This window comes from Coregonus lavaretus (assembly GCF_964263955.1).
Source record: "Coregonus lavaretus genome assembly, chromosome: 9".
In the NCBI taxonomy this organism is placed as follows: domain Eukaryota; kingdom Metazoa; phylum Chordata; class Actinopteri; order Salmoniformes; family Salmonidae; genus Coregonus; species Coregonus lavaretus.
Window position 1 is genome coordinate 48,161,642 of NC_139996.1, and position 9,651 is coordinate 48,171,292.

The following is a 9,651-nucleotide window of genomic DNA, read 5'->3' on the forward strand; positions in this document are numbered from 1 at the left end:
TGACCTCAATCCTATAGAAAATGTGTGGGCAGAACTGAAAAAGCGTGTGCGAGCAAGGAGGCCTACAAACCTGACTCAGTTACACCAGCTCTGTCAGGAGGAATGGGCCAAAATTCGCCCAACTTATTGTGGGAAGCTTGTGGAAGGCTACCCGAAACGTTTGACCCAAGTTAAACAATTTAAAGGCAATGCTACCAAATACTAATTGAGTGTATCTTCTGACCCACTGGGAATGTGATGAAAGTAATAAATAATTCTCTCTACTATTATTCTGACATTTCACATTCTTAAAATAAAGTGGTGATCCTAACTGACCTAAGACAGGGAATCTTTACTAGGATTAAATGTCAGGAATTGTGAAAAACTGAGTTTAAATGTATTTGGCTAAGGTGTATGTAAACTTCCGACTTCAACTGTAAATTCATTTTTATCAGGTTTTTGTTTGGCAGACTTCTTTTTTTTACATTTGTCAATAAAACTCATGAATGCAACTGTTTGTGTCAAATTGTTTTGTGTTCTACTTGTAGCCCTGGTTAATCTGAAAAGCAAATGGTAAAACACTTCATTGTGAGGCTAAATACGGTATAAGAGCTGGACATGCAGATGAATGAAAGTCATAAATGAAAAGCCAATTTTTGCTGGGGTTGAGCTACGGGACGGTTGAGCTAACGTGCGCTAATGTGATTAGCATGACTGTTGTAAGTAACAGCAAACTTTCCAGGACATAGACATGTCTTATATGGGCAGAAAGCTTAAATTCTTGTTAATCTAACTGCACTGTCCAATTTACAGTAGCTATTACAGTGATAAAATACCATGCTATTGTTTGAGGAGAGTGCACAACAACAGAAAACGTATCACGGCAACTGGTTTGATACATTACATTTACATTTTAGTCATTTAGCAGACGCTCTTATCCAGAGCGACTTAGAGTTAGTGAGTGCATACATTTTCATACTGGCCCCCCGTTACAGTTAGTGAGTGCATACATTTTCATACTGGCCCCCCGTGGGAATCGAACCTACAACCCTGGCGTTGCAAGCGTCATGCTCTATCAACTGAGCTACACAGGGCCTACATTCACCTCTGAAGGTAAATAATGTTCTTACATTCAGTAATCTTGCTCTGATTTGTCATCATAAGGGTCCCAGAGATAAAATGTAGCATAGTTTTGTTTGATAACAGATCTAATGTGTTATATTCTCCTACATTAATTTCACATTTCCACAAACTTCATTTCTTTTCAAATGGTATCAATAATATGCATATACTTACTTCAGGTCCTGAGCTACAGGCAGTTAGATTTCTGTATGTCATTTTAGGCGAAAATTGAAAAAAAGTGTCCTGATCCTTAAGAGGTTAATTTTGTAACTGGCTGCGTCCTGGACATGAGCCGGGTGTCCAGTTCAAAGCGGATGGCAAACCCTGCCCAACCAGGGCACCGGGCGATGCAAAACCAGTTCACCCACTGTTCAATTTTAGAAGGGCGTTCTTCCCTCACCTGTTTTGCCCGGTCATGTCATGGGCCATAGCCCGGTGCACCCTGGTTCAGCCTAATTAAATTATAAAGCCCAACCTTCTGCTTATCTGAAAAGCTACTTTGGTATTTTCTAACTCCAACCTAACTAATTATACTAAAGTAAACTGGAACCTTGAACAAAGTACTTCATATATCCTAACAACTCACATTTGAGAAGGTTAATTGTTTGATTTATTCCATATTCAACTTAAGTCCCTAACCTAGGAACAAAACGTTTAGTTTCTCTCTTGAAGTTGCATGCAGGGCCACGTTCAGTTGCAAAATGTTCTCAAACATTGGAGATAGAAATTACACAAATACTGTAGAGCAGAAGGGATTCCTTATTCTACATGTCGGAGTGGCATGTTTATTCTACATAGCATATTTATATCTGAACGTTCCAAAACGTTGCGTCCTGCTGAACACGCCCCAGTTCTCTCTCTCTCTCTCTCTCTCTCTAACCCCACCCCTCTGGCAGAACCAGGAAGTCCCTCTCCCTCCCACAAACTCTCTTCTGAGAAAACAAAGCTGATCTGAGTATCTGTCTGTGTGAGAGTGAACAACAGTCCAAATGGCTCAGCAGGGAGTTCTGCTGGATCAGGACCAGTTCTGTTGTTCTGTCTGTCTGGATCTACTGAAGGAGCCAGTCACTACTGCCTGTGGACACAGTTACTGTAGGAGCTGTATTGAGGGCTGCTGGGATAAGAATGTTCTGAAAGGGGTCTATAGCTGTCCCCAGTGCAGACAGACCTTCACTCCAAGGCCTACTCTGAGGAAAAATAACATGTTGGCTGAGGTCGTTGAGAAACTGAAGAAGACAGGACTCCAGGCTGCTACCCCTCCTACTCTGTGCTATGCTGGACCTAGAGATGTGGCGTGTGATTTCTGCACTGGGACCAGAAAGCAGAAAGCCCTCATGTCCTGTCTGGCGTGTCTGGCCTCGTACTGTGAGACTCACCTCCAACCTCACTACGAAGTTCCTGCCTTTAAGAAGCACAAATTGATCAAAGCCACAGCTCAACTACAGGAGAAGATCTGCTCTCATCATGACAAACTGCTGGAGGTTTACTGTCGTACAGATCAGCAGTGTATTTGTATGCTGTGTGTGATGGATGTACATAAAGGCCATGATACAGTCTCAGCTACAGCAGAGAGGACTGAGAAACAGGTAGGACCTGTTCAACTTGTTGGTAACTGTCTGATGAACAAATAATTAAAGATAGAGTAGGAACTAAGTCTGTTTGAATTAGATATTTTAAATATAATTGACCCACAGCAGAAGAAACACATATAGATTGTCTTAAAGATGCAGTCTGGGATATTAAAGCGCGATTGCACTTTCTGATTAGGCCTCGTTTTAGATTTGGTTCATTATGAAATGCTAGTGGCCATGACTGAATTCAAAACCTGAGTTAGTTTCGGCAGAATCGCATAAAGGCGTCCGCATACATAGGTTCGGTTTGCTCATAGTAGAACTCAGCTAGGCGAAGTGAACGTCTGTGGTCGCATACCCCCTTTAAAATCCTTTGCTTGAAAAACGCAATATTACTGTTGGTCCCTCGAGACGCCGTAAACTAGTACACTTTCTCAAAATAGTCTGAATTAATCTAAGATAACGCAATAAATCCGTAATTAATTTTGACGCTTTTGCCGAGGAGGTTTTAGGTGCGCAATTTTACATCTCACTAAGATGTTTGGTGCAGTTTTTCTCAAGTGAAAGTATTTGCATAAAAACTAGTCTTCTTCTTCTTCGTTGGTATAATGGCGTTTGCAACAATTATATGTGCATTCCGCCACCTACTGTACAGGTGGATAATAAAGATCCAAAAAGGAAAAAATGCGGGGTAAAAAAAAAGAAAAAGAAAAAAACCTCCAAACAAAAATATTAATAACGAAATGTTAATTCCAGTACAACATTGGTGCCCGAAGACCCATAAAATAATGCACAACTCGTCGTACATTGACATGAATGGGGTATGGTAGCAGACGGAACTGCGACTGCAGTGGGCTAAGGAACGAAAACACTGGAGAATTGGAAAAACATTACCTGGTCTGATGAATCCCAGTTCCTGCTGTTTCACGCAGATGGGAGGAGTAGGGTATGGAGAAAACCACACGAGTACATGCATCCATCATGCCACGTGTCAACATTGCAGGCTGGTGTTGGTGGTGTGATGGTGTGGGGTGTGTTTTCATGGCACACATTGGGCCCCTTGATAAAAGTGGAGCAACGTTTGAATGCCACAGGATATATGAATATCATCACCAATCAGGTGCATCCCTTCATGGCAGCAGTGTATCCATCTGTGAATTAATTTTTTCAGCAGGATAATACCCCATGACACAAGGCTAGGATTGTCCAGGAATGGTTCCACGAACATGACAGTGATTTCAGCTTACTGCAGTGGCCTGCCCAGTCACCAGATCTCAATCCAATTGAGCATCTGTGGGATGAGATGGAACGAGCTATTTGGAGTAGAGACATTTTTTTCAGTTTGGAACGTATGGGCAATTTCACATCAACGGAATTAAGATGAGACAGATTTATCACAATGTATGCCAAACAAAAAACATTGATTTCAAAGTTTAACAAACCATACAACTATGCACAAGGACTACTTTGAACAATGTACACTGAACATTTCACAAAAACACATTTACTGGAAGAACTGTGTAGATGCAAAGATTGGTAACAGAATTACAGTAAAATCTCCCTCCGTTTGTTATGCGACCACGTTTTCCAAAAACTCTGAAATATCTGCTCTGAATTAAGATTCAAAGATGTCTGCAGAAAGAATGGGGTGTCAGTTATGATATGACACCTTGTGTTTGAAAAAATCTATTTTAGTTATTGAAGTGAAGTGGATTTACACCCAGTAACAGAATTACAGTAACGGAATTACATAATGTGTCCCTGATCTGCACTATACAGAAATGCATAATTATGGATATAAATGGCATTCTCTTCATGGTGATGTATCCTGAATAGGGACATAAAGTTAGAAATATGCAATATCCTACTTTGCATACAGTGGGGAAAAAAAGTATTTAGTCAGCCACCAATTGTGCAAGTTCTCCCACTTAAAAAGATGAGAGAGGCCTGTAATTTTCATCATAGGTACACGTCAACTATGACAGACAAAATGAGGGAAAAAAATCCAGAAAATCACATTGTAGGATTTTTAATGAATTTATTTGCTAATTATGGTGGAAAATAAGTATTTGGTCAATAACAAAAGTTTCTCAATACTTTGTTATATACCCTTTGTTGGCAATGACACAGGTCAAACGTTTTCTGTAAGTCTTCACAAGGTTTTCACACACTGTTGCTGGTATTTTGGCCCATTCCTCCATGCAGATCTCCTCTAGAGCAGTGATGTTTTGGGGCTGTCGCTGGGCAACACGGACTTTCAACTCCCTCCAAAGATTTTCTATGGGGTTGAGATCTGGAGACTCCAGGACCTTGAAATGCTTCTTACGAAGCCACTCCTTCGTTGCCCGGGCGGTGTGTTTGGGATCATTGTCATGCTGAAAGACCCAGCCACGTTTCATCTTCAATGCCCTTGCTGATGGAAGGAGGTTTTCACTCAAAATCTCACGATACATGGCCCCATTCATTCTTTCCTTTACACGGATCAGTCGTCCTGGTCCCTTTGCAGAAAAACAGCCCCAAAGTATGATGTTTTCACTCCCATGCTTCACAGTAGGTATGGTGTTCTTTGGATGCAACTCAGCATTCTTTGTCCTCCAAACACGACGAGTTGAGTTTTTACCAAAAAGTTATATTTTGGTTTCATCTGACCATATGACATTCTCCCAATCCTCTTCTGGATGCACTCTAGCAAACTTCAGACGGGCCTGGACATGTACTGGCTTAAGCAGGGGGACACGTCTAGCACTGCAGGATTTGAGTCCCTGGCGGCGTAGTGTGTTACTGATGGTAGGCTTTGTTACTTTGGTCCCAGCTCTCTGCAGGTCATTCACTAGGTCCCCCCGTGTGGTTCTGGGATTTTTGCTCACCGTTCTTGTGATCATTTTGACCCCACGGGGTGAGATCTTGCGTGGAGCCCCAGATCGAGGGAGATTATCAGTGGTATTGTATGTCTTCCATTTCCTAATAATTGCTCCCACAGTTGATTTCTTCAAACCAAGCTGCTTACCTATTGCAGATTCAGTCTTCCCAGCCTGGTGCAGGTCTACAATTTTGTTTCTGGTGTCCTTTGACAGCTCTTTGGTCTTGGCCATAGTGGAGTTTGGAGTGTGACTGTTTGAGGTTGTGGACAGGTGTCTTTTATACTGATAACAAGTTCAAACAGGTGCCATTAATACAGGTAACGAGTGGAGGACAGAGGAGCCTCTTAAAGAAGAAGTTACAGGTCTGTGAGAGCCAGAAATCTTGCTTGTTTGTAGGTGACCAAATACTTATTTTCCACCATAATTTGCAAATAAATTCATTAAAAATCCTACAATGTGATTTTCTGGATTTTCTTTTCTCAATTTGTCTGTCATAGTTGACGTGTACCTATGATGAAAATTACAGGCCTCTCTCATCTTTTTAAGTGGGAGAACTTGCACAATTGGTGGCTGACTAAATACTTTTTTTCCCCACTGTATATGGATATAATTCTACACACTGGCTATTATTCTTTTAATTTTTTCTCCCCAATTTTGATCTTGTCTCATCGCTGCAACTCCCCAACGGGCTCGAGAGGCGAAGGTCGAGTCATGCGACCTCCGAAACATGACCTGCCAAACCGTGCTTCTTAACACCCGCCTGCTTAACCCGGAAGCCAGACGCACCAATGTGTCGGAGGAAACACTGTTCACCTGGCGACCGAGGTCAGCCTGCAGGCGCCAGGCCCGCCACAAGGAGTCGCTAGAGTGTGATAAGCCAAGTAAAGCCCCCCGACCAAACCCTTCCTTAACCCAGACGACGCTGGGCCAATTGTGCGCCGCCCTATGGGACTCCCGATCACGGCCGGTTGTGATACAGCCCGGGAATGAACCAGGGTCTGTAGTGACGCCTCTAGCACTGTGATGCAGTGCCTTAGACCGCTACACCACTCGGGAGCCCCCGACTGGCTATTATTCTAATGAGCTCTGCCCCAAACAAGACCAAATTTGGTTGGTCCAGACCGGACCCAATCTGAACCTATCATAGACGTCTTTGTTTTACAATTTTGGACATCACAGTAGAGTACAGTACAGTAGAGTTCAGTACAATGCAGTACATTATACTGTACTCTAGTGTACTGTACTGAACTATACTATACTCAACTTTTCTTTACTGTGCTGTCCAAACGTATAAAACATAGACGTCTGAGATTGGTTCGGATGTGGACCGGTCACCAATCATGGACATTACCAATTTAGAATTACGAGTTTTAATGACTTAATAATTAATTTTTTTAAATGATAAGTAAAAACACTAACTAATTGGTAGGTCTACCTTTACTTGTTACTTCTGTGAACTTTCATTATCCTCCCTCCTCATGAGGGAGAGAAATTTGAAAATATCTTAAAGGTCCAATGCAGACGTTTTTTTTTTTTTATCTCAACACCAAATCATGATTGTTTTCAATTAAAATTGTCAAAAAGAAACAAATAGCTTCTTAGCGAAGATATATTTCTCAAGCAAGAATTTTGCTAGGACTGTCTGGGAGTGGTCTGAGTGGGGAGGGGAAAACTGAAAACTAGCTGATATTGGTTTGGAACTCTTTCTTATTGGTCTATTAACTAATTGACCACCTGGTGATGTCACTAGGTAGGCCAAAACGCCATCATGCACTGGGCTTTTTAAAATATGTGGGGTTTTGGTAATGGAATTACAAGGCACAAGGCAATGTTTCTTGAACTTACAGAAGGCAAATAATTTATCCAAAACAAAATATGTGTTGATATTAATTGGCAGGGGTCTTTACTTAAACATGATTGTGTTTTGATATATTTCTAATACCTTTTGAAGACTTTTTTTCTGGTAGATGTTTTCTAAGACCCCTTTTCCATCTGTTTGACCAGAAATCAAAGCCATTAGTAGCTAGGTTTCCATCCAATTGGCGATAGATTTAATGCAAATATATAAAAAAATCTGCATAAAGAAAATATAATTGGATGGTTGTTATATCAATATTTGCGCTTAAAGCGGTTTCCACAATGTCTCGCATAATACATTTTACTGCCACAAAAAGATCCCACCCACCATGTCGAACAAAGAAATGATCTGTCGGCATTTATACAATTGTACCGAAACTTCCTGTTTCCTTTAAAGCTGTTGTGATTGATTTTATTTTATATAGTATGACTTTACTCGCATAAAAACTGTGGAAGGAAACGTGGTTACTTATGCCTCATTTATAAGATGGAAAATGGTTGAAATGTCTCTAAGCTTTCATTTGACACCCAATTTGATATGCTCCTAAAAAATTCACATGTTGGTGCTCATAGGTCATTTTACATGGAAATACAAAATGTATGACGTAGTACACAATTACTTTAACCTAGATGCTCCAAATGTATCACAATTTTGAGTCCAAAGTTCAGGGTAATCTCCTTTATCCATGTAGGCCTACATACAGTGAGGGAAAAAAGTATTTGATCCCCTGCTGATTTTGTACGTTTGCCCACTGACAAAGAAATGATCAGTCAATAATTTTAATGGTAGGTTTATTTGAACAGTGAGAGACAGAATAACAACAACAAAATCCAGAAAAACGCATGTCAAAAATGTTATAAATTGATTTGCATTTTAATGAGGGAAATAAGTATTTGACCCCTCTGCAAAACATGACTTAGTACTTGATGGCAAAACCCTTGTTGGCAATCACAGAGGTCAGACGTTTCTTGTAGTTGGCCACCAGGTTTGCACACATCTCAGGAGGGATTTTGTTCCACTTCTCTTTGCAGATCTTCTCCAAGTTCTCCAAGGTTTCGAGGCTGACGTTTGGCAACTCGAACCTTCAGCTCCCTCCACAGATTTTCTATGGGATTAAGGTCTGGAGACTGGCTAGGCCACTCCAGGACCTTAATGTGCTTCTTCTTGAGCCACTCCTTTGTTGCCTTGGCCGTGTGTTTTGGGTCATTGTCATGCTGGAATACCCATCCACGACCCATTTTCAATGCCCTGGCTGAGGGAAGGAGGTTCTCACCCATGATTTGACAGTACACAGCCCCGTCCATCGTCCCTTTGATGCGATGAAGTTGTCCTGTCCCCTTAGCAGAAAAACACCCCCAAAGCATAATGTTTCCACCTCTATGTTTGACGGTGGGGATGGTGTTCTTGGGGTCATAGGCAGCATTCCTCCTCCTCCAAACAAGGTGAGTTGAGTTGATGCCAAAGAGCTCGATTTTGGTCTCATCTGACCACAACACTTTCACCCAGTTCTCCTCTGAATCATTCAGATGTTCATTGGCAAACTTCAGATGGGCCTGTGTATGTGCTTTCTTGAGCAGGGGGACCTTGCGGGCGCTGCATGATTTCAGTCCTTCACGCCGTAGTGTGTTACCAATTGTTTTCTTGGTGACAGCTGCCTTGAGATCATTGACAAGATCCTCCCGTGTAGTTCTGGGCTGATTCCTCACCGTTCTCATGATCATTGCAACACCACGAGGTGAGATCTTGCATGGAGCCCCAGGCCGAGGGAGATTGACAGTTATTTTGTGTTTCTTCCATTTGCGAATAATCGCACCAACTGTTGTCACCTTCTCACCAAGCTGCTTGGCGATGGTCTTGTAGCCCATTCCAGCCTTGTGTAGGTCTACAATCTTGTCCCTGACATCCTCGGAGAGCTCTTTGGTCTTGGCCATGGTGGAAAGTTTGGAATCTGATTGATTGATTGCTTCTGTGGACAGGTGTCTTTTATACAGGTAACAAGCTGAGATTAGGAGCACTCACTTTAAGAGTGTGCTCCTAATCTCAGCTCGTTACCTGTATAAAAGACACCTGGGAGCCAGAAATCTTTCTGATTGAGAGGGGGTCAAATACTTATTTCCCTCATTAAAATGCAAATCAATTTAGAACATTTTTTAAATGCGTTTTTCTGGATTTTTGTTGTTGTTATTCTGTCTCTCACTGTTCAAATAAACCTACCATTAAAATTATAGACTGATCATTTCTTTGTCAGTGGGCAAACATA

At 41.6% G+C, this 9,651-nt stretch overlaps 1 pseudogene across 1 annotated transcript in view; it reads left to right on the forward strand.

Annotated features, from left to right (window-relative positions):
* Window positions 1-2,054: 2,054 nt before the first annotated feature.
* The window catches only part of LOC311135380 (E3 ubiquitin/ISG15 ligase TRIM25-like), an 11,942-nt pseudogene continuing 4,345 nt past the window's right edge, over window positions 2,055-9,651 (forward strand). Inside the window, exon 1 of the transcript XR_014615412.1 lies at window positions 2,055-2,687. The product of XR_014615412.1 is annotated as an E3 ubiquitin/ISG15 ligase TRIM25-like (transcript). The remainder of the gene's footprint in view (window positions 2,688-9,651) is intronic.